At 44.3% G+C, this 27,802-nt stretch overlaps 1 protein-coding gene across 1 annotated transcript in view; it reads right to left on the reverse strand.

Annotated features, from left to right (window-relative positions):
* Window positions 1–27,802, reverse strand: part of Smyd3 (SET and MYND domain containing 3) — a 550,757-nt gene that overhangs the window by 145,617 nt on the left and 377,338 nt on the right. The gene's annotated exons all lie outside the window — the stretch shown is intronic.

Raw genomic sequence — 27,802 nt, forward strand, 5'->3', positions numbered from 1 at the left:
CATGAAGTACTGACACAGTCATGAAGTACTGACACAGTCATGAAGTACTGACACAGTCATGAAGTACTGACACAGACATGCAGTACTGACACAGCCATGTAGTACTGACACAGCCATGCAGTACTGACACAGCCATGGAGTACTGACACAGCCATGCAGTACTGACACAGCCATGCAGTACTGACACAGCCATGAACATCCTTTGCTGTTCTCCATGCAGCCCCAATCCTTTTCCACATTCCAGAAGTCACCACTATTCTTAGTTTTACGTTTCTTAACATCCTTTATGTCTATAACACTTTATGCTATGTCCACATGTACCTATATGAATATTATATATTTAGCATGAAGAGCTTTGGCTTCATATCTATTTTTTACAACTTTTAAAATAAACAACTGTTCCCAGGAGTCATGAATGATGGTACATGTAGCTGCAGTTCTGTTGCTTTGAGAACCGATGTCAAAAGCATCCTAAAAAACACTTAAAAATAATATCTAGATCTAGAAAGCATTTAAGGCGAAGAATGTCCAAAGTAACTTTTTTTTGGTACATGTAATGAAAACCAAAGCCCTGAAAAGCACCCCAATATTTGCTATCGGGAAGATATATAAAAGTTCTCTCATACTAATGCTTCTGGCACAGCATCTAGTACTCCTCCACGTTTTAAAAAGGAGATGATAAATAGATTTGAAGGAAAGCATGCTTCACTGTGGCTCCATCCTCCTTAAAACCCAATCATGGTCAGTTGCTTAGTAACCATCTGAAACATCCACAGAATCATGTACAACCCCGAGGTAGACAGACATGTTTATCTCAGCCGAGACAGATATGGAACCCCAATAGTAACCATGATGTACTGGCGTATGCTCTGATCTAAGCAGGCAGAGGATTGCTTTTATGAAACTAATTCTGTCTGCTTGCTTTTAAGCCACATCAACTTCTACGATGCACAAGAATGATTTTCTTCACGGAATCCCTGGAGTTGTTCTCTCCTCCCTTGACCTGAGTTTCTCGTCCCCTGCTGAGCCCCTCGCCGGGTATGGGCCTGTGGTGTCCTGAGGAGGATGTAGGCATAGTCTGGTCTTTTTGAGTCCCGCCTTCTCAACTAAACTCTGACTCCATTTTGTGATAATGTGTGTTGCTTGAAGTAACTTGTCCTTTGCTACGTCATCATTTGGTCAAACACTGTCCACCCACTGGAAGGCATGAAGGGACCCCTTTATTCCTATGACATGTCACATGCAAACTCTGGCAGAACCAAACTTCAGGAAGACAGTCACCACCCCAGCATGTGGTTAGTCTAGAGTTCTCATTTTACTGAAATAGAAACTAATTCTTAGCATAACACACTTGGTAAAGCTGCTAAGGGAGACAAACTATACCAAACCCAGTGCCATGTATCTGTGTACAGCACCTGCCAATTCCTTCACAAAGAACTGGCACAGGCAACTATGGAATGGAATGAAAAGCAAAGGGAGACACAAGATCATCAACTAGAGACAGGTTTTTCTATAAAAATCAAATATTATTCACAGAAGTCCATCTCACTCTAACTACATTTCCCTGTGGGTATTGGAATTGCCTAATTAGCAGAGAGAGAGAGAGAGAGAGAGAGAGAGAGAGAGAGAGAGAGAGAGAAGCATTATTTTAATACAACAGTACAAACAAAGCCTGCGAGTTAGTGTTACCCTTCCCTTCTCTCCTGTTTCAAGAACTTGACTTCCTGTTTTCCCTTTCCCCTGAGCTCACCACGCCCACCTTCCACATCTCCCTTGCCTCACTTGGTTAACAGACCTGGACAGAATTAGCCTCAGCTTCTTTTGGGGCATGCCTCCTTTCTAATTTGAGCTACCGTGTCATCATAGACATGTATTTCTTATACCTGCTTTAACTAATACATGTTCTCCACCATAGATCTATTGCTTCCATACTTAACGAGGCCCAAACCCTTCTTCAAAGAAAAGCTCCTGTCACAGCAGTACTCTCTTCCATACATGTCAATCAAGTACGATATCCGCCCCTCCCCAGCTTCTCTATCTACTTTCCTTCTTTTCCAACAATCCCCAACATCTGACTTCACTGTCTGCTAAAAATCCTCAATCACCTAGAAAAACTGTAACTTATGAGGCATCCTCCCTCAAATCTTAGAAAGTGCTCAGGGAAAATTTACCTTTGGATTGAATTTCACTCCAGAATGCAGAGCTGTACTGTCATGTTAAAAATGGACAGACCCTTGCAAGACAACCTCAGTCAAATGTCAGAGCTAATGTTACAGGTCACAATAGCTCAGGCAGGATGGATTTTTGGTAGGCAGTGTTTTGGATGGAACACTGGGAAAACAAATCTTTATGGTCTGAACCCTCAGCCAGGTGCTCCCTCAGCTGCTGTACATACTCCCTTTTCACTGCACAAATCAGGAAGAGTTTGCAGCATCCTCTTCGCAGACAAGGGTTCTTAGGTTCAAAGAGGCTTCACAAAGGTATCAGAAATTGAAGCTAATTTTTCTGATGCATACACTGCAAGGCATGACAAGCTGAATTTGAAGGCATCCTTGGAAGGCTTAAGCCTCCAAATTTCAATATTCTGACAATGACTCAGACTGCTAATCGACGACAGCCCTCTACACTCCATCACCTGCCTTCCTCTGCTGACTTTCCTCCCATCACCCCCACACATTTCCCTTATTCTAGGCCCACAAAACACCCAATGTCCTCTGAAGACAGTGCTCTCTGAGAGATGATGTTCTCCCTTCCTGCCAGCTTTCTTCCTGTGTGAGGGATACCCTTCATCTATTCATCTCACAGGCCCACACTCAGCTCAGCGGTCACTTCTGTCAGGAGCCTGCTCTCCACAGTCAGTTAGATTTAGGTCCTCCTGTAGCTCTTGTCCTAGGCCACAATGGCTGACTTGTCTGTTTCACCAACTCCAAGTAGACAAACCCCACACTTGATTTGCTCTGTTCCTCTTGTAGCCCGCACAGTGACTGACACCTCATGGGCATTCAGTAGCTCCAAAGAAAAAGGCAGAGAAAGGAATAGATACAGGATGGCGGTGCTGGGATCACAATCCAAAAGCCTTTGAGAACTGTACTGAGCTATCCCATGAGTTGATATCTAAGTAGAGGTTAGCTAGCAGCACACCAGGAAGGACTCTGCCTCCTGAGTGAGGGCGCTTCCACGGGACCTGTGCATCTTCTCAGCCCCACATTCTGAGCTTCGGTGTTGTGGTGGTCAGAATGAAAATGGGCCCAGGGACTCAGGGAGTGGCAGGATTTGGAGGTGTGGTCTTGTTGGAGGAAGTTTGTCACTGAGGGTGCCATCCAAGGTCTCAGATGCACAAGGCTGGCCCAGTGTCACTCTCTCTTCCTGCTGCCTGCAGATCAAGATATAGAACTCTCAGCTCCTTCTCCAGCACCATGTCTGCCTGCCGCCATCTTGCTTCCTGTCATGATGACAATGGACTAAAGCCCTGAAACTATAAGCCAGGCCCAATAAATGTTCTCATGAATAAGAGTTGCTATGATCATAGTGTCTCTTTAAAGCAATAGAAACCCTGATTAAGACAAGTGTGTTTTGAGATTAAGTAACACTGCAGAAGCAATGAGAGTAGTTACACAAAGGCACCAGCAGAAGAGCAGGGTCAAGTTTTAAAGTTGCTGAGTGACTTTGGGGAGATAACTCACCCCATGTCAGTATCTACCTCTGTTTCTAAAATAAAGGGAGAAAAGAGATGAAACCAAATGGATGATCTCTAAAGCCACCAAAGCAAGTCTACAGAAAGGTTTGTTTGCTATGCATGGTCCTTACGGGGCACACGAATTTCCAAAGTCCTCTGCCTTCAATGGCACTGCCTTCTTTGTCTAATGGCCTGTTTCTCTAAACAAAGAAGTATAAAATACACAAAGAAAAATGAGCAACACGTGCACACATGTACAGTATATAAGATTAATACCAGCAAATTCTGAGTATATTAAGGAAACTGATACTAACCTATAAAACATAGGCAACTGACCGGGAGCACCCACTCTGCACACACACATTTAGACTGGCATCCTTGATTTTGTTTGCTGCTAAAGGTCCATGATAATGTCATCATTTGCTATTTTATTGAGAAAACATTTAAATTTTCTTCATTGTCAAGTTCAACACATAGGATACAGGGTTTTAGTTAATGGCTGATTTACGAGGCTCTGCTATTCTTGGCTCTATTATAAAAGCAGAAACTTAGCTAAAGTGACAGGATTTTTTTTCTGCTTGAAAATGGTGCAGATATGTAGCTGACTAAATGTACAGAGAGGCATTATGTGGCCAGAGAAACTACTAAATTTTCCCAGTTGTATTTGCATTTTTCAGGGAGAAAAGAAAAATTACAAAGGCACTTTCCATTGGCAAATCAGCCCCTCTCTTGGAACACACGCTATGTGTTTGGAGCAGGTCGGCTGTGTGGTAGATTCTTAAGACGGTAACGGCTCATCCCCTCCCAAATCAACTCAAATTGAGGAAATTTTACCATGTGTCTCTGAGAGCTACAGAGGAAGACAGTGTTAGAAATGGCCTAAGGGCTTAAGGGTTTATAAGTATCTGAAAGAAGGAAAAGGAATCACAAAGTCACTCTGTGGGTGCAGCTCATGGTTTGTGCCCCAGGAATCAACCCCCACCATCACACACACACACACACACACACACACACACACAGAGTGTACCCGCAAACAGAGACCCCCATCTTTCTTAGTTCTCACTACAGCGAAGACACTCCGATTGCCCCCTCTCAGCAGAGCTGATCTGGCAGAGTTAAACCTGCCACTTGGGAACATTTTCAGGCCAGAGCTTTCTTGAGTTTTCTACCTTTCTCCTGTCAGCCAGCTCAGAGAAGGTCTCTAGGTCATAACTTCAATTTTAGGAGAATGGATGTTTGGAGCACGTACTCTATCTTGTCAGCGCACTGGATCCCAATATCCTTCCCATCCTTTAGCCCCAAAATGTGTGTGCAGGCAGCGATGTAAGGCCCAGAGCTGCGGCTCAAGATGGCTAAGGAAGAATGGCAAACAGATTGTTAATGAGCTCGCCAAACTGGCCCGAATGTGGATTATCCTTCTACTTGCTTAGATTAGTCATAGAAAATGTAAGCTCCACCATCTAATACCTCTTCTTCTTGAACTGTGAAGAATATTGGGTTCCATGGCTTAGCCCAGCACTTTTTCATGCTGCTTTTAGGAGCCAGAGAAGAGCAATATAAATAGAAATTCCTAAGCATGTTTTACTGTATCAATATGTATCATGTGATTGCAGATTCCCGGGAAAGCTGAGATTTGTTTGGTTCATTGCCCTAACCTTGTGCTCAAAGCAAGGTCCAGAATATACTAAGTTGCTTCATTAAAATAAATAAACAGAACTATCAATGAACAAGTGAATGAGTCATATGTTTACTGCATGGGGACTCCAGCTGCTCTTCATGGTAACACTGTACAGAAGTGGCATAGACAACTTTTTGTGGTTATAACAAAGTACCCAATACAAACTAATTATGAGAAAAAGGTTTGTTTAGCTGACTTTAGTCTGAGAGTCTAGATGGCATGATGCAGGCTCTCGCTGTATCAGGGCCCCAAGGTTCAAACATACCAGGAATCGGTGAGAGCTGGGCGGGGTCAAATTCAGGCTTCTGTATCGATTCTTTCAAGTTATGATTTGGTGATTTTTCTGTCTTTGTCTTTAGTTTTGTTTTGTTTTCTTGGTTTTCTTGTTTTGTTGTTGTTTTGAGAGATAGAGAATAGAAATGGTGTTGGGTGGACTGAGAGGCAGGGAGGACTTAGGGAAGGGGAAAGAATATGATCAAAATGTATGAAAAATTAGATAAAAATGGATTGACAAAATTAATTCATTAAAAAGAGAACTTCCAAAGAATTCTTGAAGAATTTTTAAGGAACAACCACTCAATGAACTAGGGACAGGCCATCAGGCCACATCTCCCGCATATAAGGCCACACCCCCATCCAGTAGGTACACCTTCCAAGAGTTCTATCCTCTCCCCATAGCGTCACTTTGTTTCCCCACTATCCTTGTGTGATGTAAAGCAAGTGGCTTAATTTTGTGCGACTTCAGGTTCCTTGTGTATGTTAACACTGTTCTTGAAGCAGGGTCTCTGTGGATGAAATAATTAGGGTATTCTAATAGGACCCAAAGTATGGTTATGCTAGGGTTTAACCCAGGACTATGAGATGGAGCCAGACTTAGGCAGCCACTGAGAACCTCCTCCAATCTGGTGTCTCTTCTCAGTGCTGTCCACTTGGTGATTTTAAATCTGCACATTTTTCTTCAACTGCCCAAGCCCATGTGACTTTGGTTTTGGCTACAAGCATCTTGGCCAAGCCGCTATCAACACACCAGCCAGATGAGCTAGGGGAGGGAGAGACAGACCCTGCATGCTGATCCTGTGGAATGGTGAAAGAAAACAAAGACACAAAACTGAGCCAACGTTTGACTTCAGTAATTGCAAATATGATTGTCTCTGAGTTTCCGTGGATTTCTGGAAATATCTGGAGAGGAAAAGAAACCACAAGTCCTGATAATGCTCCCCAGGGCAAGACAGGATATCTCAAATAGGTGACAAGAAAGGATGACTTTTTTTTATCTTACCACAAACTGATTTCACATGAACCATGAGAGTAAAGAAGTTTTAGCAGCTGAAACAAGACTACAGACTACCGCCGCATGGTCCCTGGTGCCAGGACTGTATGAGGTACAATAAAAATATTCAAAGCTTTGTTTCCAAAGCAGGATAAACTTCGGATTTCTGGACTTAGCACATAAGGAACTTAAAAGATACTTTATCCTGAAAGTACATAAAACAGAACAAAGGGGAAACCTGGTCATTCCTTTTAGATCCATCAGAGACACAAGGTCACAGGACAAACTGCTACCCTCAGACAGGGGTGGGTGGGTGGGGCTGGGTACAGAGAGCCCCAAGTTTTCAGGGCAGCAATCTGCACAGACAGTACTAGGGTAGAAAAACCAACATAAATGAGAACTTGTTAGAGACCCTTGTTAGAGCAAGTGTCTGAGTCAGAAGATTTGGGGACTAGGTTACAGAAGCAGAAGGACACACTTCACAAGTTTTATCTCCAAGAGTTTTACCAGGTTCTCAGACAGCAGAGAAAAATCTCTGAGTTTACTGGAAAAAAAAAAAAACACAAATCATTTGGAAAACACCAAAGAACTGTGTTCTCAACAACACCTGCCTCTACACACAGCCTAATATGCCATGGTCTCATAAGAGCCTAATGCTGTCTGGGGAGTGAGGAATACTCAGCCATCTTCTCACCTAAGGGATAACTCTGAGACCCACTGTAAAGTTTGCAGCTCTTAGAGTGGGGGGAGAGGCTCGCTGAAAAATCAACATGGAATCAGAGCACCGAACGAATTTCCCCTCACCCTAATGTGACCAGCATGCTACCAGAGGCTTCCCAGCACACATGATGTTCCTTCTACCCACCATAGCATGATGCTCACTCTGCAACAACAACTACAACAGCAGCAAAGTGTGATGAAAGGAGAAAGCCACTGTCCAGAGCACCACACGCGCAAACGTAGAGGTCAGAGAGCAACCTGAGGGAGCTGGTTCTCTCCTTCTACCATGTGGGTTGTAGGTATTTAATTCAGGGCATCAAGCTTGGCACCAAGCAACTTTATTATTCTCTTAGCCATTTCTCAGGCCCCAGACAAGGAAAACCAATTACTATACTGAAGAAGAGATGGAATGGAATCAGAACAGAACATTCTAAGATGAAATTAAGCAAATGACAGAGATCCAAAACACCGTGACAGGTGAAAAATACTGTCCTTGGGCTGAGCTGACTGGAGAGCTAGGGAGAGAATCTCGGAGCCTGAACACACAACACCAGGAACTTCCTAAATAAAATGGTGGGGAATAAAGATTGGAATAAACCAATATCTAACATCTGTAGTACTACTGCAGAAGACACAAGCAGTGGTGATCCCAGGAGAGAAAATGGAAGACCACGTGATATAGCAAGACTGAGAATTTCTCCAAAACTGATGGAAGACACCAAACCACAGATTCATGAAGTTGAGAGAATATCAAACAGGACAGAGGAAAACGACACATAGGCATTGGATATCTAAAACTCAGAAAAGCAGAAGTAAATGAAAACTCCTAATTGGATTATAGACAAATAAGAACAAATGCTGGTGTCTCCACGGTGACAATGGCACACCATTTGGGACAAATCAAACATGGACTGGGATGTGAGAAAGCAAGGAACTATCCTTAAAAATCTTTTGTAGTGTGGAGTCTGTAAGAAGGAAGGAAGGTTGGCCTGTGATCATATGTGGAGGATATATGTAACTTGGTATGTATTGAGCCATACCCAGCTTCTAGGCTGCTTGCTGTATAGCATGTACTTCTAGGAGCCCTCAGATCTGGGGTGGGACAGGCGTGCCCTAAGAATTTCTCAATTAAATCGGAAGAAATCAAAACAAGAACCTCAGTGTGATAATAGGATATTAAATTAAAGGTAAATTTATCATTTCCAGAAATAGCTGCACTTGAAGCTAATCTTACCCAAATACAGAAGTCTGGCTTCAAGGAAATGGCTGGTCTGAGACAACAGGCAGGAGAGGGCTGTGAGCTGTGTCCACACTACAGACGCACCACTTCTGGTGAATACGAGACTTGCAGCACTGACGACGGCATGGAAGGCATGTCCTTACTTCCCCAGATCATGTGCTCTTCCCCATACAGTCTACATTCAACACCCTGGGAAACACCTACCACCATGTTCCTGGCTTTTTAAGGAAATGGATGAAAACCTAGACTTCTCCACCCTCTCAGAGCCTCTACAAATAATGCCACTCTCCCTTGGTTTATTTCTGCTCCTGTCTACACACTGCTGTGAGGACAGCTTTATACCACAGCCCTGAACACATTGGTCTTCCTCTGAGAGCAGCTTCTTCGTGGCCTGGACCTCTACACAGAGTCTGAGGTACCTTAGCCAGATAGAGAGAATGATTAGAATATTTTATTTTTAAAAAATATACAGAATTTATAGTACGCTGGAAAGGATATCATCCAAAGCAGGAAGGAAGTGTGAGGCAAAATAAACACTATTACCTGCACTAACAGGTCACACTCAGAAGCCTGACACACGGGGGTGAGCTACACTCTGAAGACCGTGGATAAACAACCCAGCAGTGCCGAAGCTCAGTCCTCTCTCTATGAAATGAGTCTAACCATATCTACAGCCGAGGTGGAGACTGCAGATATAAAACATACAATCACACATCCCATTTAGTAATTCTGGGCTCTCCAGAGCTTTCTCGTTGTAAATGTTGAGTCTGGCTCCTTATCTCGTGATACTCACTAAGAGGAGTCTAGTTCTAAGCACTAGTTCATGGTGGCCACACCAACCTCAGACCCCTAGTCTCTACCAGATATATTCTGCACCATAAGAAAGTGAGATTTCCAGACTCTAGCATCTGCTACCCTGTCCTAAGAAAGCATCCTTGGTCTAAAACCTGAAACTCTGCAGGTTTTAAAGCTGATGTGGTATGCCGGTAAAGCTACTAATGCTAACTGCCAGAGAAGGACGTGCGGCTTCTCTTGACTAAAGCCATCACTAATAGTACAGAGTTACACAGCTTCCACTAATGACAATAAACAGTATGGTGCTCTCCCGGGCCTCAGGACACATGATCCCTAGGCCCCATCCTTGACCTCGCCTGTTGGAGGCAGCTGTGGCTCGAGGCCTGGGCCTTTGACTCCATTTTCAGTACTGTTTCTGAGCCGAAGCCACCCACCAACCTGTTGTAAATCAGTCAACAGAAACTTAGGACCGTGCTCTATTCCCTTACTTAATAACACACAGCTCTTGCAAAGGGAAAGGAAATCCCAACTAACCTAGGAGGAGAAAACACACCAGGAGTATGTGTTCCCTGGCTAAAGATAAATGGTATCTATTAAATCTGCACACAGATCCCTGAATAAACACCCAGAGCATGCCTCTGTGCTGTTTTGAAACTCAGAGTACATTAAGAGGGCAAGGTGCCTACTCTCTGTCACAGAACCATCTTCACTCTGTCAGAATGCTATTAGCATTAATGGGATGTTTTATTGCCTCTCAGAGCATGTGTAAAAACCAAGTGTCTCTAAAAAGTATTACTTGGTTGACATTTATCATAAGGACTATTAAAACAACAAATAAAAATGTCAGTGTTTCATTTAAATACCTTGTGGCACCCAAACTGTCTCTGTACAATTCCAGTTTATACACGCTATTCAGAGGATGCATACTGAAGTCTAATGAGACTACATTATCCTTCCTGAGAACACCTGAGCATAGGTGTTATTCAAAACTGTCCCCAAGGCTGGCAAGTGCTGTTTTTTCATCTCTGAAATCCCAGTGCCTGTTCTTGGGCTCAGCACATAATAGGCACTCAGTGCATGTTTGCCAGGATTGTTTTTGTCTTTTAATGGCAGGTTTCATATAACTAAATGCTGTTCTACGGTAGGCCCATTACTTACCTGATTGAGAAGGCTTGAAACAACCTTGGGAAGTAGGTTTAATAAGCACCATTTTGCAAACATAACTTCCAGGAAGACTGAGAATCTTATCTAAGGTCACATACCTGGCAACTGACTAAAAGATTTGGGTTCCCAGCCACTGAAGCAAAGCTGACCACGAGTCGCTCCACGAGTGGTCACTGGCAATTTCATCTCCATGCCCGGGTGATGTTCATCTTGTAATGACTTGGCTACTGAGGACTGCTGTCTATAATTGTACACCTGTACAGGTTCAGGGATCTAAATGTACCCGACTCTGTACCATGTGTTACTGTATGTTTTCGTAAGTCCCAAACCCAGCTTGGATTCTTGTCCTCACCACTAGCTGCTCAAAGCAGCAGGAAGGAAATCAAATTTGTTCCATTAGGATTGGACTCTATGTTCATCACCACATCGGGAATGGAAAGTCCTCAGTGGACTAAGCAGCTCTGTTTCCTAGTAAAGACCTTCTGTTTCTGAAGCCCCACAGAGCCCCACAGGGATCTTATGACAGACACAGTGGTCAGTGGCACCATGAACTACTGAATCCCCAACCTGCAAAATGTGCAGGTACATCTACATTGAAGGATTCAGTGGAGATCGTTAGCTACCCGCCAGCATCCACATTCCTGGACTCAAGTCATATGTCCAGGGAGTTCCTGTGTACAATCAGACTAGCATCACACCTACCATGCACAGCATCTGACGTCCCACAGACTGAACGGCCTGTGCTCACAGCCCACTGGACGGTAGATTAGTAAAGTAAGGAATGACTCGAGAAAAAAACATCAGCTGTGGCAGAAATGGCTTAAAGCCTACACTCTATTCAAGGATGCAACACTGTGTTAAGGTAGTTACAGATCTGTGCCCTTTTGCTGAGTATGCTTGTGAAGTTATTTCAAGAAAGTTTGTAGCTGCGGCTATAGAAGGAAATTGGGAGGTTGTATAATTAGGGGTGCCTGTGCTGTACACAGCACAGTCAATGTGCAGTTATTTGCTAAACACCAACTAGGAACCAGGTGTTTGCCAAACAGCAGCCACATTGGTGAGGCTTTCCCTCTATTTTACATCTGAAAAATCTAACTGGGCTAAAATACGGAGTTTATGGTGTACATGTGGATGGGTGAAAAGGGATAGGGGCAATTGCTACCCACTTTTTGAGGAGGGAGAGACAGACAGACAACACATACACACACACACACACACACACGTTTTCCAAAGAAAAGACTCAATGTCTACCAGTCAGATTCTCATGTGTCCAGACTATCCCATGGCATGACCCAATGCAATGACAGCTGTGTCAATTAGCCATGGCTTTGATCAGCATAAGTAATTTCACATGAATTAGCCACCCTAAGCTTCCTGCCCCATTTCTGGTTCATAGACTTGGCCACAGACCCATCTCTTACTATATGATTCCAAATGTAATGTCTAGAAAAATAAAGTTTAAATGCTACAGAAATATTCTGGATGTCAAATTCATTCCATTTCTGAATATCGTCTCAGTTGAGAGAGTCATTCTGTAGAACAGTCTCTGACATGTTAACAAACTTGTCATTATCAATACCTGGCTAACATGTCTACATAGCTTCAGTCACACTCCACCCCCACAACCAGACACTGTGGCTCTAGAACGTCCTGCTATCCACTCTAGAACATCCTGCTATCTAAGGCAAGCTCTTGTCAGTCTCTCAAAGCCAGTCCTGGGGCAGGTGTCCACGTTCTAATGCTGTCTACTCTAAAATTCCCTTTTAGTGAACACGTGTTTTGCTAATGACATTTTTCATGTAACACAATTAAGTTTCACCTCAAAACCTGATCTTTCCTCACCCATTCCCAGATAATCTGGGAATTCTCAGGAAAAGCATCCTGAGAAAATTCCAGACGCCTTCTTCTTTTTTCCTCTAATGCATGACATCCAGTCCTTGATAGTTTTAAAAATTGTTCCCTGAGTGTACAGCTTGAATATATTATTATTTTTTATTTATTTATTTATAACTGAGTCTCACTAGGTTATCCAGGTTAGCCTTAAATTCCTAGGCTCAGGTAATTCTCTTGCCTCAGCTTCCTGAAGAACTAGACATTCACATTCAGCTTAAATCTATTTAATTATTTCTGCCTCTCGGGCACCCCCTTTACAGAAGCCACTGGCTTGCTGGCTCCCGTGAGACATTTCTCCTCCTCACAACACTCTCCGAATCACCTTTGTGCAGAAATGACTTCAATCACATGATCACAGCCTTAGTTACGCCCCTTTGATGGCTTCCTAATGCTTTGCAACTAAATGTAAACTTCTTCCTAAAGCCGATGAGGTTTTGCTTGACCACATCTGTCTTCTTGCTAATGACCAACTCAAACTCCCTCTGTATCTCCAGGCTAGCTGCCTCAAGGCCCAAGACCATTTGTGGAGAAAGCAAAGCCTGAGGTGGACTCCAGCTTTGATCTTCCCTCCATTGTGCTGTATCTTCCGTTCACCTTCACTCACAACTTTAGACTCTTCCCTGTTTTACCGTTGAAATGCTAGTGTCCCTGAAGGTCAGCTACCGGAAGGCAGTGACCACACTCCTCACACAGTTCTCACACGGGTGTTCTCTCTCAGTCTCTGTGTTCAAGAGAATAATGGCAATCATCAATATCTCTATTATAGATAAAGACAGAGTGAAGCACACACACACACACACAGAGCGAGAGAGCGAGAGAGCAAGAGAGAGAGCGCGCGCATCACATCGCCAGTGATGTGTAGAGCCAGGTGTAAGGAAGCATTCCTGTTTGAAGGTGTCCGTGGTTCTGTGATTACACTCTTTAGAGTCCACACGGCAGAAGACATGTCTCTTGCAGGAGCCCAAAGGATGTTGGGCAGAATGAGGAGCGTGGAGAAAGGTAGGGCACTCAGAGAAACTAGGTTCCTTGACCGGCTCTTGTCATTCATCTTCTCTCCTCTGGTTTACAAGCGCCTCTCAGTCAAGAATCATGGCTTACCCACCCTCATGTCTCCTATGGGACCCATTACGAACGCAGAGATTCAAAACAGTTTGCATGGCATAGGCAGGCAATTAACCATGAGTAGGAACTGTCTACAAGCATGACTAATCAAAATGTAACCATCTTCCAACAACAACAAAAGTCTCTTACAGACTGTTTAGCTTCTAGAGGTAGTCTCTGTGTTTCTAGAATAAAAAGGCCATTTCATGGAGTGGGTAGGTAGATTTCATCATTGTTTTGTTTTGTAAAGTGAAAGGAGGCATGAGTAGGGGGAGGAGGGAGGGAGGGAAGGAGAAGAGAAAAAAAGAGGGAGGGAGGAAGGGAGGGAGAGCTACTTTAAGAATTCTTCGCCGTCTTAAATCCTCTGCAGTGAGCATCAGCCCATCAGTTTGGAGCCCAGCAGCACCTCTTGTGATAACAAACAGCTCCCTTCTTGTTTCTTCTAGATGGGCCCCATGCTGCTCTCTCCCCTTGCTTCCAGCCTCCCCCCTTCCCTCCCTCTCTTCCTCTTCCTGTGTGTGCTCTCAGGACCTCCTCCTCTCTCTCTCTAACACTACTGAAGAGATTAGGAGGATCAATGCTCAGTATCCTCTCTACCTTCCTCAAAAAAAAAAAGAAAAGAAAAGAAGGGAGGGAGGGAAGGAGGGAGGGAGGGAGGGAGGAAGGGAGGAAGGGAGGAAGGGAGGGATGGAGGAAGAAAGAAAAGAAAATGAAAAGAAAAAACGTTCTTTCCTAAGAATGAGACCAAAGATTCAGGAAGGTGGCCTAATGTGCGGGCAGCTGTCCACTCTCCTCAGGACTGTGTTTTTATAGAGCACGCGGTTATTGTAATAATAAAGGAGCAGACCCCTCTCTAGGCATAGGCCACAGTCGTGCCTACTTGTCACTGAATATGTGTGCTGGGTGGTCCAACAGAGCTGGGGAACCGGAGCAGAAATTTACTTCAAGGACTGACCCCAGTGAGACCTGTGAGGACAGGGCCCAGTGTCACCAGCTGTGCTCAGTATCAGGTAGGGGGCCACACAGGGAAAACAGAAGTCTTTATGTCAAAGGTAGAGTCAGCAGGTGTGTGTCCCCTTCTCCCGGGCCTCTTTAAGATCTGGGTTTGACTGTTTCTTTTGTCACTGAAACAGTCCTGTGACACAGAGAAGAAATAAGGGGCTGCTCCAGCACTCAGATTGTGAGGAAACCTAGTAAACCCAAGGAAGGGAGAATAGTTGGAGAAGATGACCAATGCAGTGGTCAGTAAGTCTGCGACAGCAGCAGATGCTCAGAAATGCTCTCCTCGGCTGCCCTGCACCAACAAGAGGAATACCTGACATTCTGGAAACCAAGCCCAAATCCACAGTGGACTACATGTACACTGCCCCACTGAACTGACAGTACCTGGACCAGGGGTGAAAAAACTATAGCCTGGGGTATACCAGTCAGCTCCCTGCTTTTGTAGAGTTTCATTGTTTCTCAGCTATGTCTATTCAGTTGCATCTTCTCTTCCTTCCTTCTTTCCTTCTTTTCTTCCTTCCTTCTTTCCTTCTTTCCTTCCTTCCTTCCTTCCTTCCTTCCTTCCTTCCTTCCTTCCTTCCTTTTTCCTTTGAGTCAGGGTCTCTGTGTGATCAGTACTGGAACTCACTTTTGTTGACCAGGCTGGCTTTGAACTCATGGAGGTCTATCTGCCTCTGCCTCCGGAGGGCTGGGATTAAAGGTGTGAACCCCGCTTTGTTGGAGGCTATTCTTTTGTGACAAGGTCACTGTTCCCCACTAGTTCGCCACCTCCCCCCACACTGTAATCATACTGCAACCAAAGAATACCTGTTGCTTAAATACAGTTTAAAGAATGGAGATGCAGCCAAAGTGCCAAAATTCTCTGATGGGAGAGCCTGCAGCACAGTCGAGGCAGAGACCCCATGAGCTAGGCTGGTGTCCTTAAGGACCTGAAAGGACAAACCAGGAGGTTTGTGTGCTATGTGTGGGTGTCTTTTGGCTAACTACCTGGGAGAGCTTAGTGAAAACCAGGCTAGACAGACAGACAGACAGACAGACAGACAGACAGACAGAATCATTATAAGAATTCAGAAACATGAGCTGTCAGGACAGATTAGACTTAATGCAGAAAAAGCACTCCAAGTCTCTCCATGCTGTTCATTTACATTAGAAATGCTGGAGGGGAATAAACACTTGGGAAGCAGCTCACACACACTTCCCCCACACTGCTCAACCCAAAACATCTGGCAAAAGCCAAACATTTATAAACACAACTGCTCAAGGTACTGAGTGAAATTTAAAAAAAAAAAGATTTCCAAATCTTAAAGAAAAAAGCCAACGCACTCTGCCATAACCAAGGAGAGTTTAAAGAGAAGCCTCTGGCGCCTGGCTGGGAAGCATCTATAAAGTTTATACTTAGATTCAAAGAAGGACTGGATCTTTAACTTTGAAAATGATCAAATAGAACTTTCTGCACAAAGTGAGAATTTGATACTATTTGTCTCCCTTCTATTTTTTGCTTTCTCCTGAACAACTACTGCCTCCATGAGGTGTGTCCTTAGTCATGGTCCGGCATCCACTTCCCGCCAGCCTGGCCCTAGGCACAGCAAATTGTAATGTCTTCTTTTAGGAGACTGTCTGTTTGTTTGTTTAAAACACAAAATCCTGGCATGGTCCCTTTTACAGTTGTTGTTTTGTTTTAAGATAACACAGAACTGCAACTTTAATAGCAGTTTTAATTTTAGCTATAACAGCCTATTTATAATTAGGTAAAAGCAGCAGATTGTCTCCATTTCTTAGCAAATACAAAATAGCCAAAATGTCTGAGTACTGATCAAATGTGATAATCAAGGATGCTTTGTAAGTTAAATGGTGTATCAAAGAAACTAATATCAGAATATTAGCAAGGAATTTTGTCTTAGTGCTTTCTAAAATTAATCCTCTTGCAAGGCTACCTAATTCATATGCAACTCATGTCCTTAACAAATTCCAGGTCCTAGGGGAAAATGCACACGGCTCACAAACTGCTCTCAGTAAGGACAGTGTGCACGTTCCATAGGATGTGTTAGTCTGCTCAGAGGCAGCTGCCTTTACTTGTTTTGTAGTTGGGCCCTTGGATCACTCCCTACATGAATATTTAAATAACGAGGTTCTGCAAGAAGACAGGTGACCTGCTGTACAGATGGCCTTTGCCCCCAAACCTCCAGAAGAGAAGGGCTTGACAATAGGTATTTCAGAGACAAGATGGCCTGTCTTCCTTTGCTTCCATTTTCAGAACATGACAACTTTTCCAAGACCTTCGCTCGGTGGTGGTGGTGGTGGTGGTGGGGGGGGGGGGTTGCCTATATCCAATGCACACTGCAAATGAATTCTTGTCAATGAGAATCAAGACAGGAAAAGAAAATGAATGACTAATTATATCAGACTGACTGACCATTTTCCCTAAGAGCCAGCCTGGCAGTGTTGTACACACTGAACTCACAACAGAGCACCTTCTGATGGCATCTAAGAAAAACACCTAAGGAGATCAAAAGAACAGAGCTGAGACCTTCAACCAGATGCCCACAACAGATTTTTTTTTTAATTTTTGACTTTTTGTCTTAAAAACTACATCATGCTTTCTTTCATCTGAGGCCTTCTGTGTAAGAGTGTTAATGACATCTCACATATATATAAGCAAGTCTCCTGTGCAGATGGGTGGATGCTTGTCAGATCTTGCTTATTCTGAAGGATATGATCTCAGGAACCTTTAGAAAGCAGCTAATGAAGGTGCAAAGGAATCACAATTGTTAAAAACATCAAACTCCTGAATATCGACGGTTCAGACATGCGGTGTGATGGGACTGCTGTCTTGGCTGCAAAGAATCAGGTGTCAACAAGTTGAACAGTTTGCTCCTGATGAAAAAGGACCAGGACAAGAATGAAAAGAAGGGAAAAGAACAGACAAATGTTTCAACCTGAAATGTATCCCTTTAATTCAGTCATGGAACTTAGATGGTAGTGTTTCTAAGCCTAGAATGTTTATGACATTTGATAGATTCAAGCAACCCAGCTCTTGTCCCAAGCCCTGGAATAAACAGAACTCCTTCATATCTTAGAAAGGAAACTTGGAGAATCAAGAATAAACTTGAATCTCACAGCATCTACCACAAACCTATTTGAACATGGCTCTGGGAGAAGTGCCTTGCTGACCCAGTACAGGGTCTACACCTGGGGAAGTGCCTTGCTGACCCCAGTGCAGGGTCTACACAGGGCCAGGAGCGCCTTGAGCTCAGCGGCTCTCCATCTTGAATTACACCATGAGTTGCTGGGCCCAGATTGCAGAGACTGATGGGTATGTCTGAAGTAGAGGCAGATCATTTATTTCTCAAGCAAATTCCCAGGGCTACAGATACGAGTACTTTCCACACCAAATCTTTTCTCACTCTATATTCCCTTTGCACCCCTCCTTCTCTAAGCACAGAAACAGGGTTGAATGTCTACCATCTTAGAACATCAACAAAACTCCCCATTGTCTGTACTGGGGATGGATACAGTACCTTTCCCTGTCTTTCTGTACACACCCACCTACTTATGAGGATGTGCACTGTACACCTATTCTGTCCCAGCCATGAACTCCTCCTTGTTCAAGTAGCTCAACCAACTACTTGAATATCGTATAATCTATGATCCTGTGGACTAGAAGTTTCCAGGCCAATGGATATGTTTGAAGACCCTATCTCTTGGTTTTTCTGCAATGGCTGGCGTTTTTCTCCTGTCTACACACTGCTCCCATCTATCAGGTTTTACATCTGCTTTCTATCCCAAGGGCCCCTCCTACCCCTCTCAATAGCCCCCTTGGGTCTTTTTATAAAGGGATGTGTGCAGTCTGCTATCCCCTAAAGTACTGGCATCATCCCTTCAGGCCAGTCCTTGTTCCTCTTCTTGTGGTGTGCACTTTACCTGAGAATTCTCATGCATGCCTGTATTGCAACACTAGTCTGTGCCCGGATGCCTCTTAAACCCAGACTTCTCTCAAAGCTCAAATGCATATACTTGTCACAATTACACAGTTCATCTGTGTGGCAGGCATGCCAAAATCACCCACACCAAATTCATGAGCTTCTGCCTCATCCATGTCTCCTTCCTTTATTGTTTACTAACAAAAAGGCTTCTCTGATTATTCACACAAGCCAGTCCTCCCAAACCCCTTCCAAGTCACCCCAATATCTACCTAAAACATGTCCCTTGCTCCCACCTCTATGACCACTGCTCCAATGTGAACCAGTATCATCTCACCAGGACCAGTGCAATGTCCACGTGATGTAATACCTGCATCTGAGCCTATTCTAGGCCCCATCTACTCAACCTCTGTATTATAGACAGAGTAGCCGTATAATTTCAAATAATTCTCTAGGAAAATTCTAAAATAGCTCCCCACTGTTAAAGAACTAAGTTTTCAACTTTAGTGCATATTGTAGTCTTCTTCCTCATATTCTGAGCTATACAACTGAGTAGACTACATATTTAAACATATTATGGTTTCTCATATCTAAAAATACATAGTAAATATACTACATATGGACCATGTTCCTGAAAAAGTATTCATTATTAAAACCCCTCACTGGCATTTTGTTTTTTTTTTTAATATTTCCTAAGACTATTGGATTCAGGCCCCATTCTGCTGCCAATTCTGCTTGAACCCACCTCAGCTAAAGTGAAGTTCTTCTAAGCCTGTCACTATTCAGTCCCAAACTTGAATCCCTGGTGTTGAGCCATATCAAGTAACAGACATCAAAGCCTCTAAACAAAGCAGCACACCCCCCTGGCAGGGTGTATAAGATGATACAACATTTCAGAATCATTTTTATTTTTACTCTATTTCTCCTAACCTTTAGACAATCAACAGCATGTTTATTTCAGAGCAGGCTTAGTCCCTAGATCATTCCTTCAACACCCTCAGGAAGGAGACATTGAAATCATACTTGGAAATGTTTAGAAATGCAATTTGCCCATGCTAACAGTTTTCTTCATCGTTAGAAGAAAGAAGGGAACTAAGGAACACTGGCTTTAGGGAGGTGTCCCTTTCTAAAAGACACACACTTGTTTTCTGACACTCTAATCAAAACAGCAGCCCTGAGATGCATGTCCATTACATGCAACTATCCTTAGTGGGCTCAAGCCTCACAGATTGCTTCCATTACCCTCCTGAACCTGGCTGCTGGGATATACTTGTAGTAGGTTGGTCTGATGCTGCTTGAACTCTAATGCTAAATACTGGCTCTCAAGATCTGGTTGCCTGTGACAAGCAGATCCTCATGTATGTCAAGTGATGCTGTGTAAACCTTGCTCCCCAATTTAACTGGTCAATAAAAGGCTGGAGCCTGTGATTGGACAGTGGAGGGAGAGAGGTGGGCCTTGAGGATCAAGTGAGAGGGTTGCAGATAGAGGGGAAAGAAGAAAGGACACAGAGGTGGAGGAGACAGCCATGAGAGGAGATAGACCATGAATGAGTGTGTGACCAGGAGAAACAGTGCAAATAACAAGCAAGGGACTTTATAGCTGGAAAGTAAGTTAGAATAGCTCAAAACCTGCCCAATCTAGGTTTACAGCTTATAAATAAAATACCTAGGTTGTATGTCTTTTATACAGGCTAGCTAGAATTATAAATTCATTTTACATATACTATCGTAACACTGTAAATAAAATTACGCAAAATTTTAAGACCTGTAGTAAATGTCTTTGTTGGCTGCAGAAACACAAAGCCTTTGGGTATTTCCACTGTCCTCAGAGAAGGTTTGATAACTCTAACAAGTCCCCACTGCACACTTTCTAAGACAGAGACTTCCATCTTTCCAGTCTTGGTTCTCCCTGGGTGAAGGTGACCTGATAACAGCCATGGCTCAGCAGGCACTGATGTCTCCTCACTGGGACAGGGTGCTGAGTGTCTCAGAACAGGATATGTGTGACCCTCATCAAGCTGGCCCTCAGGCCTAGTCTTGCCTTCCAGATATCTGACAGAGAAATGGCACTGGCAAATACTGCAATCGTGCCTGAGAGTCAAGAGAGAAAATTGAGCATATTGCATTTTACAGAAATGTCAGCAGGCACATTGTGGGGCAAGCTGGTTCTCTGTGGAAGAGCACACCTCATTTCAGGTTAGTCACCACATGTCACCAAACAGGAAAACGCTGACAGATCCACACCAGATACGGTGAATCATGGCAGTGCGAGAAACAGCCCTGTTTTCATGATGAAACCACCTTGTGTCCGTGCCTCCAAGCACACTACAGGTCAATGCCCCCACCTCTCCCCACAAACTGGAAAAATCCAAATGTTCCTGTGATCTTCCACTGGAAACTTCTCAGAAGAAAATTAAAACAATATGGGGTATCCCAAGGTGGTGAGTGTCTGTCTCACCTTTTCTGTATACAGGGAAATGTTACCTTCAGAGCACATAGGCTATTATTGCTCTCTGAGTCCTGGTTTAGCAATTATTAAAGAACACTTAAATCACAGAGCTGTTAAGAATCAGAGATAATGAGGTAAATGTCTAAACATCAGCTGGTGTGTGCTAGGTGTTCAGTATACGGTGAGTGCTTCATTCACATCAGGTGACGTCTAGTCTTTTGAAAGTTAACCATCTACCTGGGCTTCTAGAAGCAGAGGCTGTCAGCTGTCTTTGGAGCACCAACCCTTTATCTCACTATTGCCCCACCCACGGTAGCAGCCATGCTAAATGGAGGGGCTGTATTGAAGCCCACCAGTACATGCCAATCAGCCACTATCTGTAATGAAGCCCATCAGTACATGCCAATCGGCCATCATCTGGACCCCTTTCCACTGTAATAGTAATACTGAGAGTCTACAGTGTGGTTCTCAACCTTCCTAACACTGTCACCTTTAATACAGTTCCTTGTGTTGTGGTGACTACTAACCATAAAATGTCTTCATTGCTACTTCATAACTGTAATTTTGCTACTGTTATGAATCATAATGTAAATATCTAATATGCAGGATATCTTATATGTGACCCTGGTGAAAGCTCATTCAATCCCCAAAGGGGTCAGGTCCACAGGTTGAGAACCACTGGTTTAGAACAATCAGCAGCTAGTGTGTCCCTCTGACCACAGAGACCAACTCTGGAGAAGAGCCGGGTATATATAGACTGGGCTAGTAAGAATAAATCCAAGAACCTTTTGTTGTGTAACTTTCCCTGGAGAGAATGAAAGAAATGTCCATTTTCCAGATAGAGAGGTTAAAAGAGACCAAGGAGAGGCTTCCACCCAATTCCAAGTAGGTGAACTAACACAACTGCTAGAACTTCTTATAGGACATTTGCTCGGACTTCTTATAGGAGCACTGACAAGCCAAAGGCAGCTGCATGGCTGAAAAGTCCCAGCCACTGTGGGAGACTCGTGCAGAGTTACTGCACTACACAGTCCTGCCTGGGTGACATGACTGTATAAGCTTAGATGGCAGAGGGGCCTCTTGAGGGTACCATGAGTCATGTGAGCTACCTGAGTCTCCTAAGTCTGTCAACCCCTCTTCCCCCTAAGAACTAACATTAATAGGTGAAGTGGAAACTTAAAGGTTCTTTGGAACGTCAGTTGGATGGTGTTTTGCTGGGGCAAACACGTAAAGCAAAGTTTATCCAAAGTAGACACAGGTGAAAGGCCAAGGCAGACTTGTGAAGGAATGTTTAGCTGAAACAGACACAGGTAAAAAGACATTCTGCTAAAGCAAGCACGTGAAAGGACACATGCTGAAGGAATCTTTGCTAACAACACACATGTATTGGTCCATCTTACACTGCATAGTTGAGCTGCATTTGTCGGGACTCCATAGAGAGAAAAACCCACCAAGAACTTCTGGTGGTGTGCTGCAGTTTCCTGCTGCTCCCACAGACTCAGGCTGATTGGTAGAATGATGTCAGCTGAGACAGATGCACATGCTGAGGCAGGCCACATGGAGGACACGTGATGTTTGGAGGGTATAAACAGGACACTGACAGAGGCTGAGCTAAGCTTGCTTATAGGGTTAGCTCTGCAACACTTGTGGGTCTCACATCTTCGCTGATCTTTGCTTCCCTGAGAGAGGCATAGCCTAGAACTTTTCCTGGAATTTCTCCCTGGTCCCTCCTGCTGACTCATGTTGAGGCTGAGGCCTGGCTGTCTCTGCTAGGTAGTGCCACCACTGCATGTTTGCTATCGGGACTATACCCAACTGGACTGCTGGTGTATCTGTGAAGTGTTTGGGAGTGGATCTAGCTGCCACTGATGACCTGTGAACTGAACTACTGATTTCCAGACAACACAGACAGGAATTGCTCCAAAGAACCTTTCTAAACAAGTCCACTTCTCCCGTATTCTTTCTTTCCCACTACCTCTGGTGGGTGGTGGGCTACAAGGGATTTTGAATCATTTAAGAACCATTATTAAAAATAGAATTTGAAAAAATAGGAATGGCTTGGAGCTCTTTCCTTATGACCAAAGTATGACCAAGACTGACAGCAATTTGAGTTACTCTAAATCCCCAGGATGGGGGTGGAGACATACACCCATTAGGTAACTCCCAACTTTGGTGCCATGGCTTCTCGGGTGGTTTTTAGAATTCATTCCTGTTTTGAGGACACTTATGATGACTGCTTCCTCAACCCAAACCACCCAGCCCTGCCCCTTCCTTACCTCCAAGGCCCAGTTCAAATGCCTCCTCTGCTGCACATGCTTCCTCTGTACCCCACAGCACTTCCTGTCCCTCCCTTTGATCCCTAGTTTCTGTGTGCATTTCCTTATGTCCGTCTCTTCCTATCCTAGGCTATGAGTCCCCTGAAGTCCCTATCCCAGCCCTTGGCACTACTGTTTGCAGGAAACCTGGGCAGCAGAGTAGCTTGTTGTGTACGGCCACTGTCTAATGTGCAACCAGACATGGAGCAGGCTTGCAATGAACAGCCTGGAGCTAAACTGTTCAGCGAATGCTATGTGAGTGGTAAGTTAGACACACAGTAAGAAGATACCAGAGCAAGTGCTTTGCCATAGCTCTCTAAGTGTCTGCCCTCTTTCCTAGAGGGACAAAGATTCTCCACCTTCTACTGATTTTCAATCACAAATGGTTGGTTTGTTTCTCCAGGAGACTGACAGTTCAACTGAGGTGTGGAGGAGTCTGTGGGGCTCAAGGTGGTTTTGACTCTTCTCCAGTCTCCCCAAAAGTATTCAGAGCTTATAATAGAAACAATAAAGAGAAAACAGACCCTCGAGTCCTATTATACTCTGCTGTGGGGCATAAAATCTCAATGAAAACATAGCGCTCACTAAGACATCTATGACTTATCTGCCTTCGAACTCTAGATTGCAACATCATCCTGTGTTTCCTCAGAGTGGTGCTTCTCCAGAGTTTGTTGTGCTTGTTTGTTTGTTTGTTTGTTTGTAAGGTTTTTTTAGTGAGAAAACTGATGAGAGAAACATCTTCCCTAGGTTTACTTCCCTCTACTCCTACAGTCATGTGGACCTTGGGTACAATTTTCTGAAGTGACTTGGTTACTGACACTGGTAATTAGAAAAGAATATGCACTCCAAGCCATAGCTGAAGGATCTGTTCTTTGAATTCCATTGTTCAACTTTATCCCTTGGGAGAGGACATGTCCTGCAGTCCAGATTCCTCACTGAGATGAACTGCCTTGCTCTGGCAGAGGAAGGGGCCCTGAGTTGACAGGAGCTGGTATGAGCCCTGGCACATTTCCCTAGAACCTCCTGCCGACACCTTGAGTTTTAGTCCAGAAAAGCAAAGGCTGGATTTCTGGTCCGCAAAACTATAAAGATGATAAACTTATAGGCTTTAATAGCCATGGAGTTTGTAGAAATGTATTGTGACAATAACCATGCACTTGTTCATTCTCTTCTCATCCAGGTGACTGCGGACTCTTTGGCATTTATAACAGCCCTTATCCACACTAGATAGTGCTAGCAGAGACTGGCTCATCACACAGCGACTTGGGTGTCACCTGGTGGGGACTGGGACTTCAGAGCAAAGGTTCTGAGCCGTGAAGGAGGGCTGGGCAGTCGGGTTTCTGACGTGGCTACTATTAGAGGGCACGTGGGAGGTTAGCTTCCTGGGGCGCATGTTTTTCCCGTCTCATCTTCTGCAATGGGCATTTTTTTTCCCTGATATGTTTTGGTGCCAAGTACTTGGAGCTTCTTTCTTGTCACAGGGTCGCTTCCCACATTTGAGTTGCAAACATCCACAGGCAGCTCTAGGCTTGTTTCAAAGACAAGGAAGATCCTGGCCAGCAAGTCAAGTTTGCACCCCTGGTTGAGAACATGGATGACTTACTTCACCTGTCACTTCCCCTTAGACCAGGTTCAAATAATGGGAGGGCCTGTGAGGGTAAGGAGAAAGGAACAGGAAGAAACTTTAAAAACTGCGTGAGTGCATGCACTTAGAAAACTGAAGCAGGAGGATTGCTGTGTATTTAAGGCTAGCCTGGGCACATAGCCAGCCTGGGCAACATAGTGAGTTTAAGGCCAGCATGAGCTATATAATGAAACCCCATTTCGAACAAAACAAAATACTTAAAAAAAAATAAGACAAACACAGGTAAAATTGCAACCATGAAAAATTAAATCATTTGAAAATATGAAGAAATGAAACAAAAGAAAGCATTTATCTAAATGTTCGTAATTGTCACTAATCAAATCCCTGTGCTTGGTAACTCTGCATCATGGAAGGCCCACTCGCTCTTTGAGAGGTGGAGGTCTGACAAGAGCTACCATTTCTTGGCTGGTAGTGCACTTTCAGCTTATATAATCACATCTCATGTTAGCTGTGAATCAATAGCAGGAGGGACCGTTCTCCCTGAGGAAAACTGAGACACAAACTGGGGCAGGGCAAAGTGGGAGGTCTGCTGTCAAGTCTTTCTCAGTCATGCAAAGGGTGTCTGTGAACAGCTCCCACACTTTCTGCAGAAGGTCAGCACCTCCAGCTCCAGGAAGGAAGTGAGGCAGCTGAGTGGTGGGACACAGGAGGCACCCCAAGGTAAGGGCTGAGAATGAAAGCCTTGCTCATTGAAGAACAATCAGAAGAGCTGGGAAGTGGCCAGCCACGCCCACATGTGCCTGCAAGCTCCAAGCCACCCTGCTAAGCTCCCAGCCTTCTCTGGCAGGCACTCCACCAAAGGGTCATGCACAGGCACTAGCTGGCAATGTCCTGCAGACAGAACGCTCCTTGAGCCTGTCTGTAAGGTCTGGCAACAAGAGTGTCTGCAGACAAGAAAATCCAAGTGTGGCATTCCTCCAGGGAAAATGTTATGCTGGGCTGGGGCCAGGCCTGCAACACCTGTAAGCAAGTAAGTAGATTCCAGAGTGAGGAATCATGGGCTGGCCCCTCTGAGGCTGGGCTCAGCTGGTGTTTGGTAACATCCATTCATCTCTCATCTGCCTTTGGGAAAGACAAGGAGATCACTAACTCTCAGTCAAAAGCACGACATGACTGACCTGGCTCCTACATGGACACGGTTCTTATGTTACCCAGAGACTATGAAACAACCACAAGGACATACCACAACACCATCACTAGGTGGCTATCATTTTAAAATGAAAAATCAACTTGATGAGGATGTGGAAGAATTACAAAGCTCATGCAATGGGGAAGAACACACTGAGGAGCACAGGGAATTGTGCAGACACTATAGGAAATAGCCTGGATGCCACCAGACAACCAGCAAAAAAGTCAAAACATCAGGAAGAGAATCATGTGAAAGTTATAAGGATGAAATTACTCAAAAACCCAGAGTGGCTATAAGACACAGGCATATATGGGGGTGTCAGTCAGTGGTATCATACTTGCTTAGCTAAGGGAGGCTCTGGGTCTCAGTCTCAGCACCAGTTTAAAAAGAAAGAAAAAAATCATTGAGGATAGAGGGCTGGAGAGATGGCTCAGTGGTTAAGAGCACTGGCTGCTCTTCCAGAGGATCCAGGTTCAGTTACCAGTACCCGCATGGCAGCTCACAACTGTAACTCCCAGTCCTAGGGATCCGATACCCCTTCTGACTTCCATGAGCACCAAGCATGCATGTGGACACTTACATGCAGACAAAGCACCCATACACATAAAAATTACAAGATGGAATCCATACCTGGAATTATCAATGAACCCAAGAATCTGAAACTCAACAGACCATATACTCTAAGAGAAAATCCACTACTATTATTTCTAAATGAACACAGCAATTAAACATGCCCAGATGGCAGGCACATCACTATACTCACAGACCAGTGATCACTAAGCCCTCATCAGGAAAAGCTGCTTTCTGCAGTAGAAAGTAATTAACACAGAGCCCCACAGCTGGCCAACTGCAGGGAATAAGAGACTCTGGACTGCTCTAATTGGAATATCTATATCATACCCTCCTCTCAAGGACGTATGTGTGTGTGTGGGGGGGGGGGGGCTCAGAAAGATTTTAGGAGCCAGAAGTAGTGGATGACGTCAAAGGAAACAGCAGTTTCTAGACACAACAGCTCATGAATCCACAGAGATCGGGACAACATGCACAAGATCTGTACAAGCTCAAGCCAGACAATATCCAGACCAGTGGAGGAAAAGGGAAGTGGGCATGAAGTCCCACCCAGAACCAAGACGATACTTGCAACTGATAGCTGCTGGGAGGGGGCAGGGATCAGTTTTCTTCAATGAAGAGGTATTGGGTGTATTAATCACATCCCTTAGGTGGTTGGCCAACACAAACTGGAGTCCATGGGTTTTGTTGTTGTTTATTTGTTTTCTAAGAGAAAAACCCTGACTTAATCAATAGTTTTGCTTATTTCTTCATTCAGAGAGCATTTATTAACTCTGGGAGACACCAGGTAATGTGCCAGCAGGTTGTCCTAAAGGTCTGAGTCCTGATCCCTCTGCTCTAAACTGGAAATAACGCTCCTACCTCACCAGGTTGGTATGAAAGTCACAGGTGGAAGGTGTCACTGCTCCTGCCTCCTAGTTGGCACTTCACAATTGCTGACTGAAGACATGTTTCTGCCTAATTCCTCAGAACAAGAATTCTTGATAATGATTAAGATACGTAAGTCTTGGTACCTGCCCTGTCAATGGAGGCATTGTGACTGCCAGGCTGCAGACAGGCGTATGCAAACAGCCGCTTAGTTCCTTGTGCTCCACCCTGTTTCCTACCCCTGAGCCAAGCAGATGGGACACCAGTAAGTCAATGCTTTTCTATTCTTCCCAGAAGAGAAGGAGATGGAGGAGATAGGGAAGGGAGAGAGAGAGAGAGAGAGAGAGAGAGAGAGAGAGAGAGAGAGA

The sequence above is a fragment of the Grammomys surdaster genome, unplaced genomic scaffold (assembly GCF_004785775.1).
Source record: "Grammomys surdaster isolate TR1022 unplaced genomic scaffold, NIH_TR_1.0 126051, whole genome shotgun sequence".
Classification (NCBI taxonomy): domain Eukaryota; kingdom Metazoa; phylum Chordata; class Mammalia; order Rodentia; family Muridae; genus Grammomys; species Grammomys surdaster.